The 13,612-nt window shown below is 45.8% G+C and overlaps 1 pseudogene; it reads left to right on the top strand.

The window, feature by feature from the left end:
- The first annotated feature begins 948 nt into the window (after nucleotides 1-948).
- LOC125109766 (glucokinase regulatory protein-like) lies at nucleotides 949-3,347 on the top strand (annotated as a pseudogene).
- Nucleotides 3,348-13,612: the final 10,265 nt, after the last annotated feature.

Raw genomic sequence — 13,612 nt, 5'->3', positions numbered from 1 at the left:
GTGAATAGACAAGGAAAACAAGGGCCAGAAGATAGAATAGGGTCGGGATGATGCGTACCCCAAAGAGAAGCATCTTTTCAAAGGAGCTGTGGGTGCTGAGTGGCCTCTGATTCCCCTTTGCCCAGCTCCCTTATTGTAGCAACCATTCTCCTTTGTCATCCTAGGCTCCCCTTGGGTCCCCCTCTGGCTACTCAAACCCCCACCCTGTCCCCCTTTCCTGAGCACTCTGTGCCACCCAATCACCTCCGCCTTATTCTCTATGTAGATGGCCGCTTTGATCCCAGAGGTCAGCGTGTGAAACCGATAGTGCTCAGGTGTGGTTCCCTGGATGTTCAGCCTCAGGAGTGTTAAAGCAAGAAGAAAGTAGATTCGTAGGCCCTTGTGCGAGAGCTCGGATGTTGTCGCTTTGGGGTGAGGCCCTGAAATACCTTATTTTTTGAGACCAGCCCTGGAGATGCTGGTGCCCAGCCAGGTGCGGGGAGCTCTGCTGACTTCACCATTGGAGTGGGCCTCTTGATGAAGCTGAAGGCTTCCTGTTGCTGGAATGTTCCAGGGAAGGCTTGTCGATTCCTCAAGAGCAGCTCTGCACATGCAGTGGTGGTCCTGGGGGGAGGGGCAGCTGGGTGCTTTCTGAGGTCCTTTTCTCAACTCCCAGATTCCAGGCTTGTAGCGTAATTCATGTGAAGATATAAATGAGTCTGAGATACTTTTAACCCTGCTCCTTTTTTTTTTTTTTTTTTTTTAAAGATTTATTTATTTATTTATTTATTTGACAGAGAGAGATCACAAGTAGACGGAGAGGCAGGCAGAGAGAGAGAGAGAGAGGGAAGCAGGCTTCCTGCTGAGCAGAGAGCCCGATGTGGGACTCGATCCCAGGACCCCGAGATCATGACCTGAGCCGAAGGCAGCGGCTTAACCCACTGAGCCACCCAGGCGCCCAACCCTGCTCCTTTTAATGGAGGACTCTCCTTCACCAAAAATGTATGTGCTGCAGTGGATGCTAATTTCAGGCCCAGCCCCACCACCACCCCACCCTGGGCCCTGGGAAAAGAGTTGGCCTGGGTTTCTTAGCACACAAAGTCTCACTTGTTTCCAGCGGACCCTGGGCTCCTCAGGTCCCACTGATCTCTGTGCCCACCTGGGACACCTAATCCCTGAGCCCACCTGGGACATGAAAGCTCATTTAGTTTCAGAGAGTCTTTGGCTTGGGGATGGTCCAGGTCGTGCAGGAAGAACTCCTTCTGCTGGGGCCTGTGTCTCTGGCCTGTCTCCCAGAATCCCCACTTACCTCCTCATCCACTCCAATCCCATCCTGCTCCCACCACTCTCTTCATGTCCTTTGCCCTCTGTTGGATCTTTGTGTTCTGCTCATTGAAGTCCTTTCTGTCCTCTGTCATGCATTCTGACAGTACTCACCACACCTCCACTAGGGACCAGCAGAACTTAGTTTTCAGGGAATTGTGCCTTCCCCTGGGCAGGGGTGGGTACCCATGCTATCTAGAGGGGGCCCTGGGCCCACCCCGGGAGCTGGTGGCCTTTCTCCCAGGTGCCTTCTGGAAATCCTGCAGACATTTGAGCGGGCTCATCAGGTGACGTAGAGTCAAAGCCCGAAAATCGCTGAACTGACGAAGCAAGCCAGCACCAGGTGTGTGGAAACGTGTTAGGAGTGGGGAGGTGGCGTGGATGGGGGACTGTCCTGAGAACAGCGGAGACTCTACAGGACTCCCTAACACGGTGAGGGGAGCAGGTCCGCGTGGTGGAGGGCGAAGTAACCTTTCTGTTGGTTCGCACCTGTGCTTGGCCGTGTGCGTCTTTCTCTGATCCCTGATCTTTTCTCACTGCCGTATCTCCTCTCGTGTCCTGACCTCTGGCCCGTGCTCAGCCTGGAGAAAAAAGGCCGCGTGTACCTGGTTGGCTGGCAGACCCTGGGCATCATGGCCATCATGGATGGAGTGGAGTGTATCCACACCTTTGGTGCCGGTGGGACCCCAGTCCAGACTTTCTCCCTGGATCCTCCTGAATGCAAACCGATTTCCTCCCCTCATCTCCAGCCCATGGGGGTTCCTCATTCGAGTCCAGACTGTCCTATTTGAATAGGCATTTCAGTCAGATGCTCCTTGCTTTGAACTCCTACTCAGGCCTTGGTCCCTCAACTCCCAGCCCCGCTTAGGTGTGGCCTCCCATGTGTGTGACACCTCACCCTACACCCCCCCTTGGCACTTTCCTCCAAGACCCATGAACATTCCCCTAAGCCTAGAATCTTTCTTTCCTATAAAGCCTATCACTCCTTTCTCCCTGTCCTTAAATTTTCCAGACTACCGAGATGTCCGTGGTTTTCTCATTGGTGATCACAGTGATATGTTTAACCAGAGGACTGAGCTCCTCAACCAGGTGGGAGGATGACGGGACATGGGGGAGGTTGTGAAGGTGACTGGTGTGCAGAGAGTGGGAGGTGAGGGGAGGTGGGGACAGGTCGGGGAGTAGAGCAGGGCAGACAGTCCAGGGAAGGGAATATAGGTTAGAGGTCGGGAGGCTTTGGGGTAGCACAGGGAGGGTGGAAGGCTCTGGATTCTCCCTTTAAAGCTGGCTCTAGTCCTGGGCTCTTCCCTCAACTTGCTGTATCATCTTGGGCAAAACACTTGACCTCGTTGAACCTCAGTTCTTCCATCTGTGTACAAACACACTGTGTGAGAGGTCCTGTGAGGCCCTCTGTGGTCCCCACGTCTGTGTGCGGGAGTTTTTCATGGGCGGGCCCCCATCGTCTTGTGCTCAGGGTCCCCAGTTCTCCTTCTCCCAAGAGGACTTCCTGACCTCCATCTTGCCATCCCTCGTGGAAATCGACACTGTGGTCTTCATTTTCACCCTGGATGGTGAGAGGGAAGCCCAGAGCGGTGGGGTGAGCAAATGGAGGCAGGGGAGTGACTCAGGGGAGCTGTCATTTTTCTGGGTCTTAAAGCACCTCCTCCGAGAGAGGGAGAGGGGCGCGTGTCCTGACTGGACCGCAGGGAACAGGAAGAACAGCTTTCATCTCTGGCGCCCTTCCCCTCTCCTAGACAATCTCATGGAGGTGCAGGTGCTGGTGGAGCAGGTGAAGGAGAAGACTGCCAACATCCAGGCCCTGGCGCATAGCACCGTGGGGAAGACCCTGCCGGTGAGGGTCCAGCCTTGGGGACGGAACCTGGGGTGGCAGTTACAGCAACGGCCTTCCTGGGGATGCTGCTCTGGCTCCATTCTCTCTCTGTTTCTCCAGACCCCTCTGAAGAAGCTCTTCCCCTCCATCATCAGCATCACGTGGCCACTGCTTTTCTTCAAATATGAAGGGAACTTCATCCAGGCATGGGGAATGAGAGGGTATTATCTGTGCTGAGGGACTCAGAGGGGGAAGGGCTCCAGAAATTAAAAAACTCAAGGCTGGGGTGCCTGGGTGGCTCCGTGGGTTAAGCCTCTGCCGTTGGCTCAGGTCATGATCTCAGGGTCCTGGGATCGAGTTCTGTATCAGGCTCTCTTCTCAGCAGGGAGCCTGCTCCCCCCAACCCCTACCTACTTGTGATCTCTGTCTGGCAAATAAATAAATAAAATCTAAAAAACAAAAAACAAAACAAAACAAAACAAAAACCAATAAACCTCAAGGCTGGCGGGTGGAAAGCTTTGCTGGACTTCCAGGAATCCAGCTGGGCAAGTTCTTGTGTTACCGGGTCACTGGTCAGTGTTTCCAAGGCAATGGCTCAGTTCTCTCCAGGAATATGTGAAAAAGACAGGCCAGGCCACCAGTCACCTGACAGACACTCATTTGTCCCTCGTTTCAGGTTCATTGTTGATGTTGTAGTCATCCTCACTATACAAAAGTCTCTAAGGTATATCCTTGCAAGTTCACTATGCTGAATTCACTGCAGACAAAATGACTGATATTGTCTGTAATATAATGAAATTATAATTTCACTACTTTTTTTTTTTTAAAAGATTTTATTTATTTATTTGACAGACAGAGATCACAAGTGGGCAGAGAGAGATAGGAGGAAGCAGACTCTCCGCTGAGCAGAGAGCCCGATGCGGGGCTCGATCCCAGGACCTGGGACCATGACCCGAGCCGAAGGCAGAGGCTTTAACCCACTGAGCCACCCAGGCGCCCCTAATTTCACTACTTTTCACTAATTATAATTGATTATAATATTTGTAATTATAATTTTACTAATAATAATTTCACTACTGAAGCACTGATAATATTTTAGCGAGATATTATCAGTACAGGCACTGAAAATAATCATAGAAATAATTATCAATTTGGATACACTTTGCAGTTTGGTCTGGAGAGGGCATTGGGACATCTGAGTGTTAGTTCAGCTGTGCTTTGTGGCCCAAGAAAGAAGGCAGTTTTGCATCTGTTGTTCCTCCGTTTTCTCACCTGACACCTGCCCACCATCTACAGGGCACGACCAGGGCCCTGAAAGGTTGCGCTGGAGACATGTGGTCTCATCCATTATTCAGATCACCTCCTCCAGGAAGCTTCCTGATTTGGCCGAACAGCTGCAGTGCTTTCTTACCTGCACTCAGCACTCACAGGAAGCCCTTCCCCCTGAGCCGGGGGTCCATGCTCCTTCCAGTGCGTACCTTTGTCTTTCCTTCCAAATGGTGTTCATGGGTCACAGCTCTACTTTGGTGGCATACTTTCCACAGTCGTTGTCTCCTTTGACATCTCACATCTTCTAAGAAGTCTTCTCCGATGAAACCCACATTGTCTAGAACCCTCCTTGATGTGAGATACCTCTTCCAGGTTCCACTCTGCATCATCATACCTAACACACACGTAGGACTCTGTACTTTACAAACTATTTCATTTATAATATCATTTCTCATAACAGGTTCCTAAGGGATGTAGGTTTTTCCCCCCGTCTCAGATAAGGAAGCTGAAACTAAGAGATTAAGGCATTGTAATCACAGCCACATGGCTAAAGCAGGAGCCAGGACTCGAACCCTGGCCTGTGACTCTACATCCGTGGTTTATTTCACTTTACAGTACAAATTTCAACCATATCCATGAATTGAGCCAGATTCTTTTACTCATTCATTCATTATGTACCTATCACATGCCAGGTCCTATTCCAGGGATAGGGGATATAGTAGGGAATGTTAACCTGTGATCTTTTGAAAAAGATCTGTGTTTTTCAAGAAAATTGTAATTATAGTAGCAATATTTTTATTGTAAACACTTTGGAAAATACAGAAATCAAAAGGAGAAAAGCATCCATAATAACCTTCTTCCAGGGGCACCTGGATGGCTCAGTGGGCTCACTGAGCCCCAGTGTTCTCAGGAGACTAGAGGATCAAAGGGATCCGTTATATTCCTTAAATTCAATTTTGACGGTGCCAAGGAAAAGAATAAATCTCAGATACAAATGCTTTTTTTTTTAATGTTATGAAAAGAAAACACCCAGTTTCCCATTTTATTTATTTATTTATTTATTTATTTATTTTTAAGATTTTATTTATTTATTTGACAGAGACCACAAGTAGGCAGAGAGGCAGACAGATCAAGAGAGAGGTGGAAGCAGGCTCCCCTCAGAGCACAGAGCCCGATGCGGGGCCCAATCCCAGGACACTGGGACCATGACCTGAGCCGAAAGCAGAGGCTTTAACCCAGTGAGCCACCCAGGTTCCCCCAGTTTCTCATTTTAAAACATATCCTTAGAATGGGGTGCCTGGGTGGCTCAGTGGGTTAAAGCCTCTGCTTCTGGCTCGGGTCATGATCTCAGGGTCCTGGGATAGAGTCTGGCATCTGGCTCTCTGCTCCACAGGGAGCCTGTTTCCTCCTCTCTCTCTCTGCCTGCCTCTCTGCCTACTTGTGATCTCTCTGTCAAATAAATAAATAAAATCTGTTTAAAAAAAAAACAAACCACCCTTCTTCCAAAAAAACACTTAGACAAATTTTGGAGAATGTCCCTCTAGGCTTTTTTATGCATGTGTAAGTATATAAATATATTCATACAAAAATAGGACCATCTTTGCCATACTGTTTTTAACTTGCTTCTCTTCACTGAAAATTATGAACACCTTTCTGTGCAAATATATCCATATCATCATTTTTTAAAAGATTTTATTTATTTATTTGACAGAGATCACAAGTAGGCAGAGGCAGGCGGTGGGGGGGGGGGGGGTGGTGGGAAGCAGGCTCCCTGCCAAGCAGAGAGCCCGACGCGGGGCTCAATCCAGAACCCTGGGATCATGACCTGAGCCGAAGGCAGAGGCTTCAACCCACTGAGCCACCCAGGCGCCCCCATATCATCATTTTTTAAAAGACTTTTATTTATGTATTTGAGAGAGAGCATGAATAGGGGGAGGGGAAGAGGGGCAGAGGGAGAAGCGGACTCCCTGCTGAGGGCAGAGCCCAAGCAGGGGCTGGATCCCAGGACCTGACGTCATGACCTGAGCTGAAGTCGGACACTAAGGTAACCGAGCCACCCGGGTGCCCCTAATTCAAATTCCTTTGATGACTATGGAGATTGGCCGCTTAAAGATATATATTGGCTATTATTTTTTTTTTCTCTATTGTGTTACTTCTTCATGCCTTCTGGGCACATTCACCTATTCTTTTGGGCATATTTAATTTTTTCTTACTAATTTATAAGAGGGAGTGTATATAGCAAGGACAGTAGCCTTTTTTAAATTCCTGTTCTATGTTTTCCTCTAGTTTATAACTATTATTTTTCCATTGTTGATGGAGAGATGTTTTCTTTGCATTTTTACATAGTCACATCAATCAGTCTTTTTTTGGTGTGTATAGCTTCTGTCTTTTGCTTGATTCTGGTTTGTATCTTTCCAAATATATTGCAATTGTTTGAAATAAAAAGGTTTCCATTAGTAAATCTTTAGTTGCAGAAATGTCATTGATGTAAACTCCTCCCACACTTTTATTTTGAAAAATTTTCCACCCTACAGAAAAATTGCCAGAACAGTGAACACTCATACAATTTTCCCTAGATTCACCAATCTTTTTTTTTTAAGATTTTATTTATGTATTTTACAGAGAAAAACAACACATAACAGCGGTAGTGGTAGGCAGAGGGAGAAGAAGGAGAAGCAGGCTTCCCACTGAGCAGGGAACCTGACATGGGGCTTGCTCCCAGGATCCCGGGATTGAGACCTGGGCTGAAGGCAGATGCCCAACCGACTGAGCCACCCAGATACCCCTAAATTCACCAATATTTAACATTTTGCCACATCTACTTCATCCGTCTTTTCCTCTGATTATTTGAAAGATACTTGGAGATAAGATGACATTTGACACAAATTACTGTGTCCCCTAAGAACAAGGACATTTGTCTACATAACCACAATACAATTTTCACACTCAGGAAAAAGGACCATGAGTACGATTATTGAATATGCAGACTGTATTCAAATTTCCCCAATTATCTCTGCATTATTTTTATTTCCAGGTCCAGGATCCAATCAGAGATAACGTGTTGCACTTTGTTATTAGGTCTCCTTAGTTTTCTTTAATCTAGATGAATTCTTTAGCTGTTTTCTGTGTCTTTTATGACATTGATAGTACAGGAGTCTGACCAATTATTTTCCAGAATGTGCTTCACCTTGGATTTGCCCGATTGTTTCTTCATTATATTCAGGTGAAGTGTTTTGGCAGGAGCCGCAGAGATGAGGCTCATAGATGAGTGTATCACATCGGGAGATGCCTGATGTCAGTTTATTCCTTTACTGGTGATGTTATGTTTTATCACTTACTCAAAGTAGTGTCAGATTTCTTTTTTTTCTTTTTTAAGCTTTTATCTATTTATTTGAGGGAGGCAGAGAGAGAATATGAGTGGCAGGGGAGGGGCAGCGGGAGAGGGACAAGCAGACTCCCCACTGAGCAGGGAGTCCATCACAGGAGCCCAAGATCATGATGCAAGCTGAAGGCAGAAGCTTAACCAACTGAGCCACCCAGGCGCCCCTCAAATAGTTTCAATCTTATGCAAATTTTTCAGGCATTAAAAAAAGAGGAAATATTCCCCAACTCAGGAGTCTAGCTTGACCTTGATACCAAAAGCCTGACAAAGGCAGAACAAGAGAGAAAAATCACAGGATGGCCTCATTCATGAAAGTAGGGAACAAAAATCCCAAACAAAATATTAGCAGCTGAAATGCAGCATTATGTTGAAAAACAAAATGCCCATTTAACTCATGAAAATGTGTTCACAAGTTAGTAATTATTAGTAACCGGAGAGATTGAAGTTAAGCAATGGAATACCGTTACCACATACACCAGATTGGCTAAACGGAAACAGCCTGCCAATACCACACGTCGGCAGGAAAATGGAGCAGGAAGAACTGCCGTTCACCACTGGGGGAGATACTGATTGACACGGCCACTCCGGAGAAAACAGTTTGGCGCTGTCTCCTAAAGCTTAAGTTACACATACTCTACAACCCAGCCATTCCACTCCTTGGTTGATACTATAGAGCAGGCGTCCTTAAAGTGTGGTCCTTGGTCCAACAGTACCAGCAACAGCTGGAAACGTCTTAGAAATGCCAAATTCCTGACCTTTACTCCAAACTCAATCCATCAGCAACTCTACGGGTAGGGCCCAGCAGTCTGTGTTTTTACAAACTGTCCAGGTGATTCTGATGTATGTTAAAGCTTAAGAGCCATGGCCTTAGAGAAACAAGAATATATATCCATGACGATACAAGGACATGGATGTTTTTAACAGCATTGTTTATAACAGCCAAATGTGGAAAACAAATGTCCATCAATATTGTCATAGATAAATGAGTTATGCAATGACTGATGAACACTACATCTGAAACTAATGATGTACTCTATGTTGGCTAATTGAGTTTAAATTGAAAAAGAAAAAAGTGAGTTATGCAATGGTTATACCATGCAATGAAGTACTAAAAATGAATCCCCGAGGTACAGAGTAGCATGGATAACTCAAACATAATGCTGAGTGAATATTCAAGACACGAAGAATACATTTTTAAAAAAGATTTTAGGGGCGCCTGGGTGGCTCAGTGGGTTGGGCCGCTGCCTTCGGCTCGGGTCATGATCTCAGGGTCCTGGGATCGAGTCCCGCGTCGGGCTCTCTGCTCGGCAGGGAGCCTGCTTCCCTCTCTCTCTCTCTCTCTGCCTGCCTCTCTGTCTACTTGTGATCTCTCTCTGTCAAATAAATAAATAAATAAATAATCTTTAAAAAAAAAAGATTTTATTTATTTATTTGTCAAAGATCTCAAGTAGGCAGAGAGGCAGGGAGAGAGGGAGGGAAGCAGGCTCCCCAGTGAGCAGGGAGCTTGATGCGGGGCTCTATCCCAGGACCCTGGGATCATGACCTGAGCTGAAGGCAGAGGCTTAATCCGCTGAGCCACCCAGATCCCCCCAAAGAATATATTTTTAAATACATAGAGAAAAAAGTGGGGCGCCTGGGTGGCTCAGTTGCTTAAGCGTCTGACTTTGGCTCAGGTCACCATCCTGGGGTCCTGGGATTAAGCCCTGTGTCTGGCTCTCTGCTCAGTGGGAAGCCTGCTTCTCCCTCTCCCTTTGCCCCTCCCCATGCTTAGAGACTCCTCTCTCTCTCACTCTCTCTCAAATAAATAAATAAAATCCTTTTTAAAACGTGTTTGTCAAATTGTACACACGTGTTCTTAGAACCAAACTATACCTCCACCCCTAACCTTAGAACTCCAGGCTGGCAGAAACTAGTAACCTGCCACGGAAGGTGTGCTCAGCCTATCAAGTATCATTCTTTATAATCTCTATAGTGACTGCAAAGTCTTTCATAATATGGACATATCATGTGTGTTTTTTTTTAAGATTTTTTTTTAAATTTATTTATTTGACAGAGAGAAATCACAAGTAGGCAGAGAGGCAGGCAGAGAGAGAGAGAGAGGAGGAAGCAGGCTTCCTGCCGAGCAGAAAGCCCCATGCGGGGCTCGAACCCAGGATCTGGGATCATGACCTGAGCCGAAGGCAGCGGCTTAACCCACTGAGCCACCCAGGCGCCCCTATCATGTGTTTTTTAACCACTTCCTTGATGATGGGCTTACTGATGATGATGGGCTATCCTAACAGCTATTCTAACAGCTATCCTAACAGCTATTCTAACTGCTATTCTAACTGCTCTTCTAACAACTATTCTAACTGCTATTCTAACTCCTACTACTACTCCAACCTCACAGACTAACATTTATTGAGGTGGTTGAGCCTGGCCCACACACAGGTGGCCAATGGGATTTCAACTCACCACAGTAAATATATGCGTGCCCCACTGATTGGATGTCTCCATCCGGCCTGGCCCGCCCCTATAGCTCCGGTTTGCAACTAAGTTCCTCTGGCTAACCAGGCCCTTACATCAGCCTTCTACTACTATTTGGTTTCCTCGTTGGGGGCTTTGGCAGCTCTTCTCGGGGAGACAGAGCAGGGAGTAGGTGGCAGCCAAGAGAGCCTCAGAGGTATGTGATACAACCTTCCCTGGAAATCCACTGCTCCCCGTCCCTGCCTCGGAAGCACTGGAAACTCCGACCTCTTGGGCCAGGGGAGGAACTGGGTGGGGGAAGAGGGGAGTTGAGACAGTGCCTGTGGATGTCTTCCTGTAAGTGTAAATCATGCTCAGTCCTGTTCCTTTCAGTTTATTTCAACAAACCTTGAGCTCCTATTATATATGGTGGTGTACTAGACATTGAGGAAAAATAAAACCCCAACCCCACCCTCTAGGAGCTCTAGGCGAACCTGGGGAGACAGATGGATATACACATAATGAAAGAGAAAATTATAAGAGTTAATAGAAGTATAAAGACTGCTGAAGAGGTTGGAGGCTGTCTTTTGAAGCAGGGGGATCTAGAAAATGCCTCCGGGGGAGCTCAGGTTTGAATTGTGCTTCAGAAGAAGGGAAGGGCTTTGGACGTGGATAGGGTGGATGGAAGAAAGTAGGGAAGACTTTCCAGTTGGAAGGAATGGATTGGGGAAAAGCAGGGGAAACTGAAGAGTGTTGGATATGTTTGACGAGAGGACACCTATGTAGTTGGAATGTGGACGTATAGGGAGGTCAGTGAGAGAAAAATCTGGAAAACTGACAAGAGGTGACATTGTAGAGGACTTTCAATGCCAGGCTGAAGATATCTATCTATCTATCTATCTAGATAGATAGATATCTATTCATTCTATATGCAATGGAAAGATGTCAAGGGGCGCCTGGGTGGCTCAGTTGGTATGTGACTCTTGATTTAGGCTCAGGTCATAATCTCAGGATTGTGAGATCAAGCCCTGCATCATGCCTTGCGCTCAGCAGGGAGTCTGGCTCTCTCCCTTCCTCCTTTCTCCCTCCCTTCCCTGTTCCACGATCTCTCTCCCTCTCTCTCTCAAATAAATAAGTAAATCTTAAAAAAAAAAAAAAAGATGTCCAAGGTCTTTTTTTTTTTTTTTAAGATTTTATTTATTTATTTGACAGACAGAGATCACAAGCAGGCAGAGATAGAGGGGGAAGCAGTCTCCCTGCTGAGCAGAGAGCCCGATGTGGGGCTCGATCCCAGGACCCTGGGATCATGACCTGAGCTGAAGGCAGAGGCTTTAACCCACTGAGCCACCCAGGTGCCCCGTCACATTGTTTTTTTAAGAAAGGACATTTTTATATCATTTTATTATTTTAAAATTTAATTGCAGTATAGTTAACGTACAGTGTTATATTATTGCAGGTGTACAATATAGTAATTCAACAATTCTATACATCACTCAGTGCTTATGAAGGTAAGTGTACTCTTTTTTTTAAAGATTTTATTTATTTGACAGAGATCACAGGTAGGCAGAGAGGCAGGCTGAGAGAGGAAGGGAAGCAGGCTCCCTGCTGAGCAGAGAGCCCGATGTGGGGCTCGATCCCAGGACCCTGGGATCATGACCTGAGCTGAAGGCAGAGGCTTTAACCCGCTGAGCCACCCAGGCGCCCCGGTAAGTGTACTCTTAATCCCTTTCACCCATCCCCCACGCCCCACCTCTGGCAACCATGTTTGTTCTCTGTAGTTAAGAGTCTGTCTTTTGGTTTCTCTCTTTATTTTTCCTTTGTTCATTTGTTTTGTTTCTTAAATTCCACTTGTGAGTGAAATCACATGGAATTTGTCTTTCTCTGACCAGCTCATTTCACCTGATGTTATACTCTCTGGATCCATCCATGTTGTTGGTAATGACAGGGTTTCATTCATTTTTTTCAAGATTTCACTCATTTATATGACTGAATAATATTCCATTTGTGTGTGTGTGTGTGTGTGTGTGTGTATGTGTGGGTATCACATATTCTTTATTTATTCATCTGTCGATGGACACTTGGAGTCCTTCCATAATTCGGCTATTGTAAATAATGCTACTCTAGGGACACCTGGGTGGCTTAGTTGGTTAAGTGTCTGCCTTTGGCTCAGGTTATGAATCTGGGGTCCTGGATCAAGCCCCATCAGGCTCCCTGGTCAGGGGGAGCCTGCTTCTCTCTCTCCCTCTGTCCCTCCGCCTCACCCGTATGCTCTCTCTCTCAAATAAATAAATAAAATCTTTAAAAAAAAATAATGCTGCTATATACACAGTGGTACTATATCCTTTTGAATTAGTGTTTTCAAAGTTTCTGGGTAAATACCCAATAATGGAATTACTGGATAATATAATTCTATTTTAAATTTTTAAAAAGATTTTACTTATTTATTTTAGAGAGAGAGAGAACACGAGTGTGGGGGAGGGGAAGAAGGAGAGGGAGGGAATCTCAAGCAGACTCAGCCCTGAGTGTGGAGCCCACTGTGGGGTTTGATCTCATGATTCTGAGATCACCACCTGAGCTGAAATACAGAGTTGGACACTTAGCTGACTGAGCCACCCAGGCACCTCTCTTCCGCCCATTTCTAATTGGATTATTTGGTTTTTGGGGTGTTGAATTGTGTAATTTCTCTCTATATTTTGGATACTAACCCTTTATCGGATATGTCATTTGCAAATATCTTCTCCCATTCACAAGTTGTTGTTTAGTTTTGTTGGTTGCTCCCTGTGCTGTGCAGAAGCCTTTCGTTTTGGTGTGGTCCTAATAGTTTATTTCTGCTTTTCTTTCCCTTGCCTCAGGAGACATATCTAGAAAATGTTGCTGTGGCCAATGTCTGAGATCTTACTCCCTGCGCTCTCTTCCAGGATTTTTATGGTTTCAGGTCTCACATAGAGGTCCTTTACCCGTTTTGAGTTTATTTTTGTGTATGTTGTAAGAAAATGGTCCAATCTCATCCTTTTGCAAGTAGCTAGTCAGTTTTCTCAACACCATTTGTTGAAGAGACTTCTTCCCATCCCATATTCTTTCCTCCTTTGTCAAAGATTAATTGACCATATCATCGTGGGTTTATTTCTGAACTTTCTATTCTGTTCCATTGATCTGTGTGTCTGTTTTTGTGCCAGTACCATACTCCTTTGATTGTTATAGCTTTGTAGTAGTTTACCTTGAAATCTGGGATTGTGACACCTCCAGATGTGTTTTTTTCCTCCCCCAAGATTGTTTTGGCAGTTTGGGATCTTTTGTGGTTCTGTACAAATTTTATGATTGTTCTAGTTCTGTGAAAAATGCTGATGATTTTTTTGAAAGGGATCACATTACATCTGTAGATTGCT

Source organism: Lutra lutra, chromosome 9 (assembly GCF_902655055.1).
Source record: "Lutra lutra chromosome 9, mLutLut1.2, whole genome shotgun sequence".
In the NCBI taxonomy this organism is placed as follows: domain Eukaryota; kingdom Metazoa; phylum Chordata; class Mammalia; order Carnivora; family Mustelidae; genus Lutra; species Lutra lutra.
Note: the sequence above shows the minus strand (reverse complement) of the source record. Positions and strands in the feature narration are given on the sequence as shown.